Source organism: Zophobas morio, unplaced genomic scaffold (genome assembly GCF_036711695.1).
Source record: "Zophobas morio isolate AGI-343-1 ecotype UQ-CSIRO unplaced genomic scaffold, CSIRO_AGI_Zmor_V1 ptg000029l, whole genome shotgun sequence".
Lineage (NCBI taxonomy): Eukaryota > Metazoa > Arthropoda > Insecta > Coleoptera > Tenebrionidae > Zophobas > Zophobas morio.
Genome location: NW_026972134.1, coordinates 1,082,364 through 1,101,592, shown reverse-complemented (window position 1 = coordinate 1,101,592; position 19,229 = coordinate 1,082,364). Strand labels below are relative to the sequence as shown.

General features: G+C 33.4%; 2 long non-coding RNA genes across 2 annotated transcripts; both read left to right on the top strand.

The window, feature by feature from the left end:
* The first annotated feature begins 998 nt into the window (after nucleotides 1-998).
* LOC135137757 (uncharacterized) lies at nucleotides 999-1,508 on the top strand. The gene is made up of 2 exons (XR_010281930.1): nucleotides 999-1,128; nucleotides 1,195-1,508. It is a non-coding gene; the product is annotated as an uncharacterized LOC135137757 (long non-coding RNA).
* Nucleotides 1,509-10,944: 9,436 nt separating this feature from the next.
* Nucleotides 10,945-11,470, top strand: LOC135137756 (uncharacterized). The gene is made up of 2 exons (XR_010281929.1): nucleotides 10,945-11,090; nucleotides 11,158-11,470. It is a non-coding gene; the product is annotated as an uncharacterized LOC135137756 (long non-coding RNA).
* Nucleotides 11,471-19,229: the final 7,759 nt, after the last annotated feature.

Below are 19,229 nucleotides of genomic sequence, written 5' to 3'. Positions count from 1 at the left end.
CAGCATTAGCGGCTGTTGTGACATTGATTACATTCTTGGTATGTTAATAAATATTATTTAAATCCTTCACAACATCGTTGAGTTTTACATGCGTAAACTAATATTTACACGACTGCCTATTACAGCGATTATGTGCAGAATGACTCCGTGGTGCAACTTGAATCTATTTAAAGCCATACCTCCCTTCTAGAAGTTCCACAGTCGAGTTCTTTCTGAATTGTCCATCGCGACTTCCGTTTCCAGGCTTTTCTCCGGCCGCCGTCACCGACAATGAGTCATCATCGCCGTACATACTAGAACCCATAGGCGTCGTACCGGGGCGGCGTATGAGTTTCTTTCGTAACAATATATTTTTGAAAATGATTTGAGGAAGAACATTATCAAACAATAAACAATATAATCTAAGCGAAATGTATTCAAGCAATTGAAAATCTGTAAAAGTAATGGCGTTTGTCTCACTAAACGTCATAGTTTTAAATTAGAAAGTGGTAAGCTTTGTTTGATCCCAGTTATAATTTCTTTAAATTTGCGGGTAACAGCAGAGATTAGTGGAATTTAATGGAATATTTAGGTAAAATTTTGTTGTACAATTACTTAAAGGTCTAGCCTCAGGCAAAATATTATTATTTCAAAAATAAATATGACTAATGAACCCAATCCACCATTATTTTTTCAGTTACATTGTGAGTACAGTTAAAGCGCCTTGTTTTTTGGGAAATGCAATTAGCATTGAATTGAATTTCGACAAATAATAATAGAAAAAAGAAAATCTGGACGAGGACCTTGTTACTAATTTATAACCTATGATTTTTTCTTAAATGGTGTTCGTACAATAAGCAATTACTGATTGATTGGTTTGTTAATTAATCAATTCTATACTGAAATATTTTATTTTTCTTGTTGTGCAATAATTAAATGACACTCTCATTTACTCACTCATCAAAGAGGATTAATAATGTCACAGTCCTAAGACGAAGTAGATAGTAGGTATAAATGCATGGAATATACATGCATGTAGATCAGTTTCAGTTGGTATTTTGGAGCATAAAGTATACCAAACAAGTTAAACAATGATTTTTCCGATATTGTTGGTAGTTTTGGTTGCAACTACGCTCAACGTTCAAGCAGGTAATTAAAAAGTTCTCATATATTAACTTTATTTACGTATTCCATTACTTGCAAAATTGTTCTTAGGTCCCTCTTGTCCACAAAAAGATGGCAAATATCCTGTTTACATACCACATGAAGATTGCACCAAATTCTGGGAATGTTCTAATGGCACTCCGCACTTATTTGATTGCCCCGCAAATTTACACTTCAATCCAAAATTAAATGTCTGTGACTGGCCAGATCAAGCAGGATGCAATGACAGTGATGATTCTTCAGGAAGTTCATCTTCTTCGTCTTCGAGTTCAGAATCTAATGAAGACGACTAAAAGGGGATTCCATGAATAATGAAAAAACTACTGTAACATATTTTTGAATTTAATAAAGCATCTGAAAATGTACCCCGTCGTTTTTATTTATTAAAAATAATTGTGTGTGCAACACTGTGAAAACTTTGATTCAATAGATTATTATTAAAATTAAATCTTCCGCATACTTGGTAAAGAAAGTATCAATTTCGATTTTTATCAAGACTCATATTAAAACTATACCGATACATAACACAGTAACATTCGTTGTGTTATCATAAGTCTGTGGTGAAGAGAAAGAATAAAAATATAGGATATAGGAGTGATTATTAACCATTAAAGCAAATTTTTGTGTTGGTAATTCTGAATTATTAGCATGGCAGTTCACAACTGTCAACTCTGACAGCCTAACGTGCCTTACAAACGTGATAAAAACCAAGGTTAGTTAATAGAGACTATCTATTAAATGACTTTGATGAGAACAGGACTTTGTAATTAGTTGGTATCCATGATGGTAGGATGACAGGAGGGAGCATACGTCATTTAATCAATGTTAAAGAAACGTCAACAAGACAGCTCCTCACATGAGGACGTGCATGACCCTTTCCGAACCATATGGAGAGTGATCGGTTGTCATCAGAAGATCGGAGGTGGTACCGATTAGTTTAAAATAGATTCATAGGGGGTAAAAACGTCTTATTGTTTGTGTAATTATTGCATAAAAACAAAGATATATTTCTAACAACATAAAAATTCAAGTAAATTTTACTGCTACTTATTTTATATTCTATCTTAATAAATTAATTAATATTGTATTTTATGCCCAGGACCCGACAAACGCTTTCCAGCATGCCACCGAAACAATCGGTTTCTCGAAAGAGCTGGAAAAACCATTTATGATACTATTCGAAAACGCGGTATCAGTCACGTTGTCAAAATATCTTCCCTCTCTCATTCTACCTCCATGTTGGTATCCTAAACAGGCCACTCAAGTAAGGTTAGAATCAACCACTGCGCGCCAGTTCACAATTCAAAAATTCTACTATGGGTTTCTTATGGAAAGTTGATTTTACAAACAAAATACGCCACGTAGGCAGATATTTCTTTATTCGAGTAGAAACGGCAACCTGTGAATGCTCAAGAAGTGCATTTGTATGTCACCATAATGGTTGCACTTGTCCCACACGGAAATTATAATGTCCCATATTTTCACGTTCTTGCGGCGTAGGTCTGACCAAAGGTGAATCAGCTGAGACCAGAGTTGTTGTCTTTGAAAATCCTTTTAAAACCCTTTTAGTCCCCAAGTAAGGCCAAAAGACGGCAAATGTTGAGGAACAACTTCATGAAAGTTTATGACAAGTTAATGGGAGTAAAAGACTGCTTTGGCTGTTGGGAGCTGAACCACAAAGTTTTGAAGAACATCTAGTTCACAGTGTCGAAGAACTGCAGTTTCCGAGGACTACTATATTTAAATGCCCCAAAAACGAAACTGTTTCTAGATGAAAAACTGAAAATTAGTTTTTTTTCAATTTTGTGCCAATTGTGCATTAGGAAGTGCAACTTTTATTGTAGAATATTATTATTATTATTTTGTATTGGAACAAATTATGTATGTTTTTTAAATTAGGTTTTTTTAATTGGTCTTTCAGACACAGTTTATGCTAAAATGGAAGTGATATCTACCAAATTTTTCGTTTTCCAGCAAAAATCGGTGAAAGGAAAAAACTTTGTCATTTATTTTTCGTTTACCACCGAATCTGTACCGTCTCAAAATCAAAACTATTTAAGCAGTAGGGAAGTCATTTGACTGTACGACATAGGTTCAGGACAACTGCAGTGGCAAAAGTTGAATTTAAATCTTCATATTCTGCATTTTAATCCTGTGTTAAATTAATTGACGATTGAATATTTAACTCACTTCCTATAAACTGGTGTTGTTTTTTTGTGAATTTGTTTCCACTTTTATAGGGACATCTGATAAATTAACAACTGGCTTAAAGGCACCCACGCCGAAAATTTGGTTATATGTTTGGAGATGTGCTCCCAACACAACTGATGAAATTAAAGAACATATGCATACAAACTGGAGTGGCCACACCTTTGGTATACTCAAATTGACGACAAAGGACAATGATGCATCTTTTAGAATCAGCACCGATACGGATAACGACCTGCTGAAGTCTGTATACGAACCTTCCAATTGACCAAGAGGTTTGCTAATAAAGAGATTCCTATTTCTTTTAGAACGAGGAGTATTCAGGCCAAATAATACTTAAACCACTCAATTCAAGTAGGTATGAAATCACAATGTCGATTGTACGTAGTAGTAAATCTATTCTACGTAAATACGCAATGTATAACAAATAAAATTGATTTAATTGACAGTTTCTGATGTATACAGCGATTTAATTTAATGTGCTTTTCTGAAACTTGGGTCACTGAGGACGAACAAAATATATGCCCCGCCCACCCACCCTATCTCCATTCTGACGTTTTTTTTTAATTGTCGTGAGCCAGAAGGCGGAGCTTAATTGCAAAATCCTTATTTTTCTAAAAGAAATAACCATCATGTTCTTACAAAATTATGTTCAATGAAAAGCCAAAAATTGAAAAATTGAATAATCGAAGAAACAAAAATTTTAAAAATCGAAGATTTGAAAAAACCAAAATTGAAAAGTTCCCAAAATTGATTATGTTGAAAAAATTGACACTTTGAAACTTAACTAAATACATTTTCTGGTAGATTTCGAGCCCTAAAACTCACTTCCGGCTCGTTTCTTTGATAACTGCAACCGTTTTTCCAGAATCGAAATTTTTGAAATTTTCAAAAATTCGTTTTTCGTACCGATTCTTTCGAAAATGTTACTCCGTGACCATCAACACGCTATATTTGTGGAATCAGCCTGTGGAGATCTACGTCTCTGAATTTCTTCACAATTTTTAGATAAAAGCGAAATTTTTGCAGTGGTCCCCCCTTCTTCAAATTTCGGCCAATTTCTGACAGTTTCGAAACCTTACTGAATACATTTTCTTGCCATAGCTTTTCCGGCCGAAGGAACCGTTTTCCCCTTCTCTGGAGCACGTTCGCCGGATAGGGTCCATTGTTTTGACTGTTCTTTAGTGTCTGGAGTGTAGTGGGGTAGCCACGTTTCGTCAACAGTGGTCACGTAACTCCTTAGAAACTCCTTCGAATTATGTTTAAACCAGTGGCTGCTGGTGCAGGAAGGGCAAACGGGCAATGCCCCACCAAAATGAAAGCACATTTTTAAATGTGACAACTTCGCGCTATTAAAAATATCAAAATGCATTTAATTACGAAACCTACAAGTTGCCTATGTTCAGATCACAATCTGACATCTCGGCAGGGTATCATACACCTTTGCCCGTCCTGCATGTTGCCAAATTGTGAATATTTTCATTGACCCGTACTTGGCAATCTTCGCGATTATATGCACAAATGCACGATATTGTAACATCTCGGCAGGGCATAGTAATCGCTTCTTCTTAATTATATACTGCAACTTAAGTATTGAAATGTATATACGATTGCGTACACTTTTATCGATTTAGTCATCGATTTTGAAACAAAACGGTCGAGTGAAATTTGCTGACTTTGTCAGTTTTAGTTTTCTGTGCGTTTGCAGTGATTTGAAGAAACTTAAAAAGCTGTGTTGTACAGTTGTCGATAATATCAATATGAATTCAATTGAAAGAATTTTGCAGCTACAATCTGAAAATAAATTAAGCCATGATGAAAAACTATTAACAAAAAACGTTGGACCGCCAAGACCCGATTTGGACATTGCAGTGTCGTCTAAAGTTAAAGACAAAATCGTGCATCGAAAATTTAATAAGACTATGTATCAAAATGAGTGGTGGTTATGTGGTTGCAACGTGAAAAACGCCCTTTTCTGTTTTGTATGTATCCTTATGAGTAACGGAGAAGTTGATAAAGCTTGGACTGAAACCGGAATCACAGATTTAAACATTTGGGGAAAAAAGTGAAAAAGCATCGCTCGAAGAAAAAATTGGTCTAAAGAGTTTAGACAGTACTTCCCTCGCTTTCGGAAACGCGACGACTGCATGCCTATTATGTTTTTTTTTCGCAGTAGATTTCAAATCATTCGGTTTTATAGTTCCTGAATAAATCAATAAAATAAATTTACGCATTCATTATTTTTTTTGAGTCACCTGGTATATGCAAATTCATATAATATGAATGGAATGATAAATTACAAGTACAGACTCATCATATTTTGTACATTCTAGATAGGATTTATTCGGCAAACTTTTGAGCTGACGTCATCAGTTTTTGGAGAAGATAACCAAATATATTTTGACAAAAAATTTATTATGCTCTTTATAACCTTAAAACATCTGCAAGATTTCAAAACATTCGATTTTGTAGTTCCTGATTAAATCAATAAAATACATTTACGCATTCATTAATTTTTTTGGGTCACCCTGTATATGCAAATCCAAAAAATATGAATGGAATGATAAATAACGAGAAGAGATTCATGATATTTTGTACATTTTAGATCGGATCTATTCATCAAAATTTTGTGGTGACGTAATAAATTTTTTAGGGGGATGAGCAAATACATTTTGATCAAAAATTACCATGCTTATGATAACTTTAAAACATCTTCAAGATTTCAAAGAATTCGGTTTTGTAGTTCCTGAGTAAATCAATAAAATAAATGTACACATTCATATTTTTTTTCACCCTGTATATGCAAATCCAAAAAATATGAATGGAGTGATAAATCACAAGTACAGACTCATCATATTTTGTACAGTTTAGATAGGATTTATTCGGCAAACTTTCGAGCTGACGTCATCAATTTTTTGGAGGGGATAAGCAAGTATATTTTGACTAAACATTTATTATGCTCTTTATAACTTTAAAATATCTGCAAGATTTCAAAGCATTCGGTTTTGTAGTTTCTGAGTAAATCAGTAAAATAAATTTACGCATTCATTAATTTTTTTGAGTCACCCTGTATCTGCAAATCCAAAAAATATGAATGGAGTGATAGATCACAAGTACAGACTCATCATATTTTGTACATTTTAGATATGATTTATTCGGCAAACTTTGGAGCTGACGTCATCAAGTTTTTGGAGGGGATAAGCAAATATTTTTTGACTAAAGATTTATAGCCTTAAAACATCTGCAACATTTTAAAGCATTCGCTTTTGCAGATTCAAAATTAGATTGCAAAATGTTGTTTTATAATTTTGAATTTTTTTCCAAAAATCTGGACATTTCGGATGAAAACTCAATTCGGAGTTGTAAACTACATGTGTAGGACTATGTTATTTTATACAATTTAAAACCCATTTACTATGTACAATTTTGAAGTGACGTCATCGCATTAGTGGTGGGGATGATTAGACAAATTTTGGTTAGCGTTTTACCATCTACATGATATTCCTAATATAAGTACAAAATTTCACAACAATCGGTCCAGTACTTTCGGAGATTATCTGTCTAATAAAAATCCGGGACGGCAGACAGACGGACAGACGGACAGACAGACGGAAATGGCAGACCTATTTCTTCGTCTTCTAGGGGTCATGAGAGATCCAGAAAACGTAAAAGTAGAGAGTCGGCCGATGGACTCGATTACAATACTTCCTTTGCTGACGCTCGGGAAGTAAAAACACTTAAATCTCAATGTATCGTTCGCAGTGTTAGGTAAAGTAGACATAAGAAATCAGTTAAATAGTGCTTATAGAGAGAACGTCGAAAAACATAACGATCAGGTAAAACAGCATAGATACATTTTAAGTAAACTGATTGACGCTATAAAATTTTGTGGAATCTTTGAGTTGGCTTTAAGGGGGTATGATGAAACGCATGATTCTACAAATCCGGGAATTTTCAGAGGTTTAATTAATTTAATGGCAGAGCTTGACACTATATTAAAATCTCATATAGAAAAAACGAACAATCGCGTTTTTATGGGTCTTTCAAAAACCATACAAAACGAACTACTTGATTCAATTTATGTTGTTTGTATTAATTTAATCAAAGATGAGATTTTGGGAGTGCACTATATATCTATTTTAGCTGATTTTTGTCGTTAGATATGAATTGAAAGGTAAAATATTTGAAAGATTTTTAGGATTCATTAATCCAACAGATCACACAGCTGATTGTATTTCTAATATTATTTTAAATGAGCTCGAAAAACTTGAAATTAATCAAAATCCTAAAAAACTTATATCTCAGTCTTATGATGGTGCAAGGAACATTACCCTAAAGCTCAGTTTATTCATTGCTATGCTCACCAGTTGAATTTAATTATAGAAAAAGCGGCACCAGCACACAGCCAAGTAAGAATTTTTTTTTTAATTTAAAATCATTTTCCTCGTTTTTTTCAAGATCTCCTAAACGTATAAAAATACTTGATGATATCGTTTCTAAAATATTACCAAGAAATTGTCCCACTAGATGGAACTTTAAGTCAAGAATAGTTAATACTGTACATAGTTTTAAAAATGATTTGATTAACTGCTTTCAAATTATAATGGAAGATAAAAATAGTGATAAATTAACAATTGCCAAGGCAAGTAGTTTACGGAAAACATTAGAAGATTACGATTTTAATTTTTGGTTATACTTCTTTCACAGAATCATGCCTAGTACTTAGGTACTTTTCAACCAGCTTCAAATTCGCGAAATGGGATTAATTAAACTTCAAAAAAACATTACTTCTTTTAAACTTGCCATACAACATGTAACAGATTCTATCGACTATGATTATTACCGAGAAGAAAACGAAGAGGATGAATCTTCAAAAAAGCGGTCTCGTTTTAATGACAATAGAATTGCAATTGCTAAAGAAATTTGTGATAATATTAAATTTAGTGTAGATGATCGATTTTTAGAAGCAGATATACAGCAGCAAATTTGTTTCAGACTAGCTTACTTTCATATTTTCAGCTAAATTTTCCATCAAAACAAGTTGAATTATGTGCTACAAAATATGATTTAAATTTTAATGTGTTAAAAAATGAGTTAAATGTTATTTATAATCATCCCGATTTTTCAACAGCAAACGGTGCCTTAACATTCTTGAAGTTTATGTATGAAAACAATTTATTAAACGTATTTTCAGAAACAAAAAAATTATTATTATGGACACGCGTTAACAAAATTTTATTCATATTTCTTATGCCAACAAATTTAAAAGGAACTTTGAGCTCGCCCCATCACCGTTGGGGAAGTCTGGAATTAGGTCCACCTCCTCGTGGTTCCAGATGGTAAACAGAAATTATCGATTTTCAATTATCAATTTTCAATCGATAATTTCTGGCTAACGGACCTCTAACTTGACATTTTTCTAAATTTTTAATAAAAAGAAACAATAATTTTTACCTAGGATAAATTTGATAAATTAAGTTGTAACGCGATTCCGTTTTTCTTCCACTGCATGTGAGCAAACGCAGCACCCATCGTGTGGATAGCTTTCTCATGCCCAGTTTTTCGTGAAGAATGTTGTGCACACGTTCGGTTGAGATGTTTGCAATCTCAACAATCTCTTTGATCTTCACCCGACGGTCTGCTAAGACAATATCGTGGACTTTGTTGACCATTTCCTCAGTAGTTACTACAATCGAACGACCTGGGAGCTCTTCATCCAAAACAGATGTTCTGTCACATTTGAATTCGTTGAACCAATATCTGATGGTAGTCATCGAAGGTGCTTGGTCCTTATAAACTGCCTTCAACTTGATTTTGATTTCTTCACATGTTTTCCGCTCCAAAAAAGAAATCGAATCACTGATCTATACTGCTCTTTTTCCATTTTTGCACAAAACACGAAATTGTCAAGTTTCAATAAATGCTATAACAAAACTACTTGACAAATTTGACTGAAATTTTGACAAGCGTCGTTTGAAAGATGGTACTAGACCATGGTATACAAATTTTGAGTTAGTGGTACACACAGTCCTCAAACACGGGTAGTTATCATACAGTCCTCGTACATTTTGTTGTATACTCAGAAAAATGTTGTAGACAGAATCAGAAAAATGATGGATTTAGGTGACGTATTGCCCGCAAATGTTAAAAATGTAGCCAGTCAAGCATTAAACAGTTTAAATAAAATCGATAATAGCTATTTATGGTATAAGTGAATAAAAACGAATTTTATCCAACGAAAAAACAGTTTACCACAGGCGAAACCGAGTGTGATAATGTTTTCGAGTGGATAAAATTCGTTTATTCACATGTATCATACAAGATTTTTTCCAATTTCGCAAAATTAAAAAAAAAATTATTGCTTAGGTAATCCATTTACGTAAATATTAATTATTGTACTATTACTAATGTGATGAACATTTAAAGAAGGTAAATTGCCCAAGTTGCCTGTATTTCCGTCACGGTCAAATTCAAAGGATGTTCCTGGCCTTTCATTAGGATTGTTTTACAGGAGGTGGACCATCAAGCGCTGCAAATTTTAGTTGAATAATGTTTACACATCCATAGCAACGAAAATTTCAGTGGTAGTGCGAATTTTTAGTTTTTTTTACTTTATTCGTGTTGTCAATGACAGTGTGAATAAAGTGTTGCTATCAACATTTTATTCATCCTTTCGATTAAACTGTTGTTTTAATAGCGAGATTTAATATACAAAATCAGCATTTTATTTGTAGAAATTGGAAAAAGTTACTTACATTATTGTTTTTCAATTCCTTGACAAATGTTGACAATTGACATTTCGGTAAAGTAATATATGACCCTACCGATTTTACATACAGGATGCAGTTATGGCTTTCCTAGCAGCCAACTTTAATAAATATATAATATATATAATAATAATTATCATTTGTATCCCTCACGGTATCCTTGAGTTTTCCATGCGTAAAATCATATATTTTTAAATATGATTTGAGGAAGAAAATTATCAAACAATAACCTAAGCGAAATGTATTCAAGCAACTGAAAATCTATAACAGTAGTGATGTTTATCTCACTAAACATCATAGTTTTAAATTAGAATGTAATAATTTTTGTAAGGGTTTGATCCTACTTGTAATTTCTTTAAATTTGCAGGTAACCGCAGAAGGCTCGTAGTGCTGTTCGTCAAGTTCAGGTTAATGGAATTTAATGGAGTATTTAGGTAACAATTGTTGTGTAATTACTAACAGGTATAGCCATAGGTAAAATATTATTATTTCAAAAATGAATATGACAAATGAATACAATCTACCATTATTTTTTCAATTACATGCGCCTTGTTTTTCACGAAATGCAATTATCATTGAATTGAATTTCAACAAATAATAATAGAAAAAAGAAAATCTGGACGTGGACCTTGTTATTGATTTATAACCTATGATTTTTTCTTAAATGGCATTCGTACAATAAGCAATTAATGATTGATTGGTTTGTAATTAATGACTTATATACTGAAATATTTTATTTTTATTGTTGTGCAATAATTAAATGACACTCTGATTTACTCATTCATCAAAGAGGATTAATAATGTCATAGTCCTAAGACGAAGAAGATAGTAGGTATAAATACATGGAATATACATGCATGTAGATCAGTTTCGGTTGGTGTTTGGATCATAAACTATACCAAACAAGTTAAACAATGATTTTTCCGATATTGTTGGTAGTTTTGGTTACAACTGCACTCAACGTTCAAGCAGGTAATTAAAAAATTCTCATATATTAACTTTATTTAACATATTCCATTATTTGCAAAATTGTTCTTAGGTCCCACTTGTCCACAAAAAGATGGCAAATATCCTGTTTACATACCACATGAAGATTGCACCAAATTCTGGGAATGTTCTAATGGCACTCCCCACTTGTTTGATTGCCCCGCAAATTTACACTTCAATCCAAAATTAAATGTCTGTGACTGGCCAGATCAAGCAGGATGCGATGACAGTGATAGTTCTTCAGGAAGTTCATCTTCTTCGTCTTCGAGTTCAGAATCTAATGAAGACGACTGAAAAGGGATTCCATGAATAATGAAAAAACGACTGTAACATATTTTTGAATTAATAAAGCATCTGAAAATGTACCCCCGTCGTTTTTATTTATTAAAAATGATTATGTGTGTAATACTGTGTGAAAACTTTGGTTCAATAGATTATTATTAATATTAAATATTTCGCATACTTGGTAAAGAAAGTATCAATTTCGATTTTTACCAGGACTGATATTAAAACTATAACGATACATAACGTAGTAACCTTAGTTATGTTATCGTAAGTCTGTGGTGTAGAGAAAGAATAAGAATATATAGGAGTGATTATTAACTATTAAAGCAAATTTTTGTGTTGGTAGTTCTGAATTATTTGCACGGCAGTTCACAGCTGTCAACTCTGACAGCCTAACGCGTCTTGCAAACGTGATAAAAACCAAGGTTTGTTAAATGACTTCGATGAGAACATGACTTTGTAATTAGTTGGTATCAATGGAGGTAGGATGACAGGAGGGAGCATACCTCATTTGATTAATATTAAAGAAACACCAACAAGACAGCCCCTCACATGCTGTGTGACCCTTTCCGAACCATATGGGGAGTGATCGGTTGTCTAGAGGAGATCGGAGGCGGTACCGTTTAGTTTAAAATAGGTTCATAGGGTGTAAAAATATCTTACTGTTTATGTAATTATTGCATAAAAACAAAGATATATTTCTAACAACATAAAAACTCAAGTAAATTTTACTGCTACTGATTTTATATTCTATCTTAATAAATTAATTATTTTTGTATTTTATACCCAGGACGCGGCAAACGCTTTCCAGCACGCCACTGAAACAATCGGTTTCTTGAAGAAACTGGAAGAACCATTTATGATCCTATTCGAAAGCGCGGTATTAGTCACGTTGTCAAAATATCTTCCCTCCTCTCATTCTACCTCCATGTTGGTATCCTACATAGACCACTCAAGTAAGGTTAGAATCAACCACTGCGCGCCAATTCACAATTCAAAAATTCTACTATGATTTCTTATGGAAAGTAGATTTACAGACGAAATACCCCACGTAGGCAGATATTTCTTTATTCGGGTAGAAAAGACAAGCTGTGAATGCTCAAGAGGTGCATTTGTATGTCACCATAATGGTTGCACTTGTCCCACGCGGAAATTATAATGACCTTATTTCGGACCCACATTTCACGCTCTTGGGGCGTAGATCTGAACAAAAGTGAATCTGCTGAGACCAAAGTTGTGTCTTTGAAAATCCTTCTAATCCCCAATTAAGGCCAAACACGGCAAATGTTGAGGAACAACTTCAGGAAAGTTTGCAACAAGTTGATGGGAGTAAAAGACTGCTTTGGCTGTACCTGAACCACAAAGTTCAGAAGAACATCTAGTTCACAGTGTCGAAGAACTGTTATCTCCTAGGACTATTATATTTAAATGCCCCAAAAAAGAAACTGTTTCTAAATGAAAAACTGAAAATTAGTAATTTTTTGCCAATTTTGCATTAGGAAGTGTAACTTTTGTTGTAGATTATTATTATTATTTTGTGCTGGAATAAATTAGGTATGTTTTTTAAATTAGGTTTTTTTAATTGGTCTTTCAGACCCAGTTTGTGCTAAAATGGAAGTGATACCTACCAAATTTTTCCTTTTAAAGCAAAAATCGGTGAAAATAATAGTTATTTGTTTAACAAGGCTGGAAAATGAGGTTTTGGAAATGCGACGAAATGGTTGGAAGCCGAGCCCGGATGGCGAGGCTTGCAATTTACGAGCATTCACAAAAAATTTTCTAGACGTGTAAAACACAACATATTATCCGTCGACAATTTATTATGAGAATTTACCTCAGGTAGTTTTAGCCAATAAAAACGCTTTATTTTTAAAAATTCGACCAATCAGATTCATAGAAAAAAAATTATTTCGAAAATTTTTTTGGCGTAAAAAATTATCGCGATAATTTTTTTATGTCAATAAGTCAAATAACTCAAAACATTGTTAATTTATTTTGAACTGTCAGAATTAAATATAAAAGTACACTTATTATAATTATAGGTACTATTAGAAGACGCCTTCGCTTGCAGCTCATTGGTTGCAGATACGACAGTGTTCGATTCCTTTTCTTGCAAACGTATTTTCTTAATGATTTGTTCATGGTGTTCTGTGTCAATTTCCAAATAAGGCGCCAGTGAACTAGTACTAGCATGACCTGTAATTTTTATAATTTGTTGTTCGTCAAGTCCAGATTTTGCCAGGTGTGACACAGCCGTAGCTCTGTTGGAGTGGTTGGTTATATTGATGTTACATACGTCTAAACCAATTTTTTCTGCTGCCAATTTGGTCCATTTTCCTATTTCGTTCTTGCCTACAGGACAATTTTTGTACCATGGGGAGTTGTCGTTTTGCCATTGCGGATTCGGAGTTAAAAAAAATCTCTCCGTAGTAATATTTGTGGTCCGTTTTGACGAAAGTTTCTTGAACAATCTAAATAAAAAATAGATACCATGAAAACCGCAACTGGAGTTGTTTGGCTGTATGAAACCTACCTTACAGGACAAATATTTAGGTCGTCCTTGTTAGCAATTAACCATTTACTGTTGGCCAAGGGTTTTGCACCTCCTTGTGTAGTTTTTGAAAACACCGAATTGTATTCTATTCTGCCAGTTTCCTCTCCCTTATTATTTTTTTCAATTTTAAAGTAATGGAGTAGACAATTAGCCGCCTCCCCACCATGCCATGCAAGTTCATACGCTGAAATTTGGTAGAATTTCTTTTGTAAACCGGCTGGTGTGTCCTCGTTCCAAGCTGTCACCATTTTTCGTATTTCATCACCAGAAAGAACTGTTGAACTACTTCTTCTTTTTTTTAATGAACTTTGCAAAGTTTTTCGTTTAGCATCTCGAGCCCTTCTTGCTTCGTTAAACGTTGAGTCAGAAAAAGGGTTGAACTTAATATTGTACTTGTAGTCGTACATTTCTTGGACTTCTTTGGCAACTACATTCCAAAGCGTCTTTACGACACACTCCTTATATTCCTCACCATTCTTACGCCTCATATTGTAGCCCCAATCTTTCAAAATGTTAGCGATTTCTTCAATGGATCTTTGATGGTCCAGTACATAATTTTTCTCCTGACAAAAGGCATTAAACTGTTTCCACGCAGATTTTTTTGATTTTTTTTGTATTTTCTGGGATAGAATTAATAATTGCTTCATCAATAGTTTGAAAACAGGAACTTCCAAATCTCTTAGAAGTGCACATTTTTCTCGTACGTAAATTATTTTACTTTTAATAAAATTATTGTTTACGTGTCATTGCCATCGATACTAACTATATTGGCAACTTGATAGAACTGTTGAATATAATAAAGTGCCGTTCATCAACGGTGGTTCCTTCGGCAAATTCTCATATAAAATACCACACGCGATGGAAATATTCTCAGATAATTTTTCTTCTGAAGCACTCGTGTCTGCTGTTTAATTCCCTCCTGCTTCGCAGTCGGGAATTATTACAACAGCAGACACTCGTGCTTCATAAAAAAATTATCGATAATATTTCCATCCCTAGTGGTATTACTATTGATTATTTATTTTGACTTGTGTTTGAAATAAAAAACAAAAATCTTTTTAGGAAAATTTTATCATTTAGAAAATATGCGCGATGTCCACAGAATTTCACATTTGCTGAAAACTTACAAACATTGGGGAGTAGACATAATCTTCATGTTGCTTGCTGTTGTAAAAATTAATACGTTCACGCAAATTCAATTAATCAATTAATGCTTCACACGCCTTGTCCTTGCCCAAATTTTATTTTAGTTTTTCCTTTAGCATAATAATGCAGTCTCATACTCCCAAACAGCACACTTAATAGTTCCACTTGCAAATTCCAAACACATTTGACACAACTGACATTGATTCAGTGATGCCAACCGGCAAAATAAATCTAACTATTTTAAATGTCACGTTTGATTGCCTAGATTTCCAAAAGATGATTTTCTTCCCGCAATTGAGTACGACAAACGCTATGAAAAATGACGGAGGCGCAGAAAATACTTTGTCATTTATTTATTATATTATTCAAAATCAAAACTATTTAAGCATAAGGGAAGTCATTTGACTGTAACGATATACGTTCAGAACAATTGCAGTAGCAAAAGTTGAATTTAAATATTTATTAAACACCACCGGTTCTATTTTTGTTTGGTATCCAAATCAACAGTAAAAACACCAGTCTTAATAGTGCTGATGGTGGGATATATAGGAAAATTACTTTAATGGTAGAATTTACGCGTTAAAGTGACGTCGCGATTCCGCCCATAAGAATTACGCGGGGAACTGAAATACGGCTCTCGTGTTATGAAACTAAGTTCAAATTTCCCGCGACGTTCACTTTACTAGTCTATTCATTTTGACAATCAGTTATACCACCATAAACTTTTAACATGTCGCCAACCTCTCACAAAAAATTCACAATAATTAATAATCACCGGAATTTAATTTGTTTATATCTTAGCCATGATTTCTCTCGTTAACCAGTCAAGGTTTATTTAGTAAAAAATTTCCGCTTACTACCAAAGTATTTAGTTCCCATGATTAAAAATAAAACATTAAAATGTAATTTAGTGTTTATAGAAATATGTAAGTTTTTATCCTCCTACCAAGAAATTTGTCATCAATTATATCTTACTTTTATATAGCAACTTATTTTCTAAAAATTGCATACTCCGTCACATTGACAGTAACACTTTATGATACATGTATAGTTGGTTGTCTGCCCAACTTGTATGTAATTGTATCTACAGTTTGGGACACGGAATTTCAAACCATGGTAGAAGGAGACATGGTATAGGCATACGCATCGGCTGTGACGTCAAGTGGGGTGAAATTAGCGCGAAATTTAAAATACAATTCGTTATCCGACAACTAATTGACGTATTGGAAAGAGCACTGACAACTCAAGCTGAAATTCCCTAGACTTCCCTAGCGAAGCTCACAAGAGTCACAAGGTCGTTGATGCCACCTAACGTCACAAATGGATGCGCAGACCATTTTTAAATTGGTACATCGGATGCCTATACCATGTCTCCTTCTACCATGTTTCAAACGACCTGTCAATCATAATGACAATAAGATATAAGACTACAATGTTTTTGAAATGTCAGAAAGTTGGTTGTCGTTTGAAATTCCGTGTCCCTAACCGTACAGGGTTAGTATAGTATCCGGAAACGGTCAAACAACTTTGTTATTTGATTTTTTTTTTCTGAAATTTGCTTTGAATATATAGTTAAATATCACGATTTGATTAAAACATTTTTCCTTTTTATGGCTCTCGGTTTGACAGACAGGGCCGCCTAATTTTTTTTTAACGGTACACCCAGATTTTTTTGACATTTTCTAAAGCAGAATAAAAACTACTTTCAGAAATTATCATCATGTTTATTTCTACTGATAGAAAACATTCACACTTGTCCTAGACCCGATTTAGACATAGAAAGCGAATTAAAGTTAATTCACGATTAACTTTTAATTGTGGTCCGTTGCTAAACAAAGTGCATACTTTAACCAATCACGGGCTCATATTCTGAATTTTAATCATGTGTTAAATTAATTGACGATTGAATATTTAACTCACTTCCTATAAACCGGTGTTTTTTTTTGTGAATTTGTTTCCATTTTTTAAGGGACATCTGATAAATTAACAACTGCGTTAAAGGCACCCACGCCGAAAATTTGGTTATATGTTTGGAGATGTGCTCCCAACACAACAACAGATGAAATTAAAGAACATATGCATACAAACTGGAGTGGCCACACCATTGGTATACTCAAATTGACGACAAAGGACAATGATGCATCTTTTAGAATCAGCACCGATGCGGATAACGACCTGCTGAAGTCTCTATACTATCCTTCCAATTGACCAAGAGGTTTGCTAATTAAGAGATTCCTATTTTTTTTAGAACGAGGAGTATTCAGGCCAAATAATACTTAAACCACTTAATTCACGTAGGTATGTCAAATCACAATGTAGATTGTACGTAGTAGTAAATCTATTCTACGTAAATACGCAATGTATAACAAATAAAATTGATTTAATTCACAGTTTCTGATGTGTACATCGATTTAATTTAATGTGCTTTTCTGAAACTTGGGTCACTGAGGACGAATTGAAAACCGTCACTCTAAATGGTTTCACACTTGCTTCTTATTATTGTAGAAATGTTAAACAGCATGGCGGTGTTTGTATCTATGTTAAAGACGGAGAGGAATATAAGGACATGGATACGCATGGAATGTTTTCCGATGTTGGTGGCGAATTCTGTGCTGTAGATCTAGGTAAAAGTAAGACCGTAATTATCACACCACATTATACAGATCCCCTAAAGGTAGGATAGATGTCTTCTTCAAAGCATTCGAATCTTTAGTCGATACATTACCAATACATAAAAATATTATTTGTGTAGGAGCCTTCAACCTAAATTTTAAAAATGTGAATGAGCATTGTGTACAAATTAATGTGCACCAACTTATGTATATCATAAAATTTGACAGGAAGAGTGGTAGAGGATACATGTGTAACTCCAACGTCCAGTTCCAGAACTGACAATTGTTTCTCTTGTATTGCAGACGCGGGGGTGCGAGTTGGTGAACCTCACATCGTCGCCTGAGAACTTGTTTGATCCACAGACCGGAGCGCGCTCAGGGCAATGTCGACTGTAAGCGTTCAAAATTTGTGCGTGAAATAGTTATTATTTAGATTCTTTTATTTACAAACATAATGTCACATCTCATCGTGCGTGTTTTTTTTTTTTTTTGTTTAACTAAGAATTAATACTTTAATTGTGGATAATAACAAATAGTCCTAAATTAGCATTCAGGAAAGTGTAGTTATTTTTATGTTTCTTGTAGTGAAAAAACTATTTTTATTAAGAAAAACAAAAACAAAATATATTTTTTTTTCAGAATTTTTAGACAACTTTTTTAAAAGTGATATTTTTTCAAATTTCGGCCAATTTTTGACATTTTCGAAAGCTAACTAAATACATTTTGTTGTAGATTTCGAGCTCTAAATCTCACTTCCGGCCTCGCTTCTTTGATAACTGCAACAGTTTTTCCAGAATCGACCGTTGAATTATCGACATTTTTAGAAATATTCAAAAAATCACATTTCGGACCGAGAAATCGAAAAACCTAGAATTTTAAATATTGAAAATTTATAACAGTCGAAAAATTGAAAAACTAAAGTTTAACGAAAAACTGTAAATCCAAAAAGGAAAAAATCGAGGTGATTTCTCGAAAAAAAATCCAAGATTCCAAAAATCGAAAATTCGAAAAATCTAAACATTGAAAAATCCCATAACTGAAATAAATATCCAAAAAATTGAGAAATTAAAAAATTGGAAATTTGAGAATTCGAAAAACTAAAAAAACAAAGTCGACATATTGTACCTAAGCTTAAAAAATCGAAAAATTGAAAAATCGAAAAATCGAAGAATTGAAGAAGTGAAAGATCGAAACTTTGGGAAGTCAACAAATGGGAAAATAAAAAAAAATGAAATCAGAAATCGGAAAACTGAAAATTTAGAAACGTCAAAATTTGAAAAATTGAAAAAACGAAATATTTAAAAACCATAAAATTGAAGAGGACAAAAATTGAGAAATCGTATCATTAAAACATCGGAAAATTGAGAAATCGAAAAATAAAAAAATCTAGAAATCTAAAACTTGAAAAACGAAAAATCGAAAATCGGAAAAATCTCAATAGCGTATTTATAAGCCAAAAGTTCAGGACTATGCTACTTTTTAACATTTAAATAACATTTATTCCACAAAATTGTAAGATGGCATCAT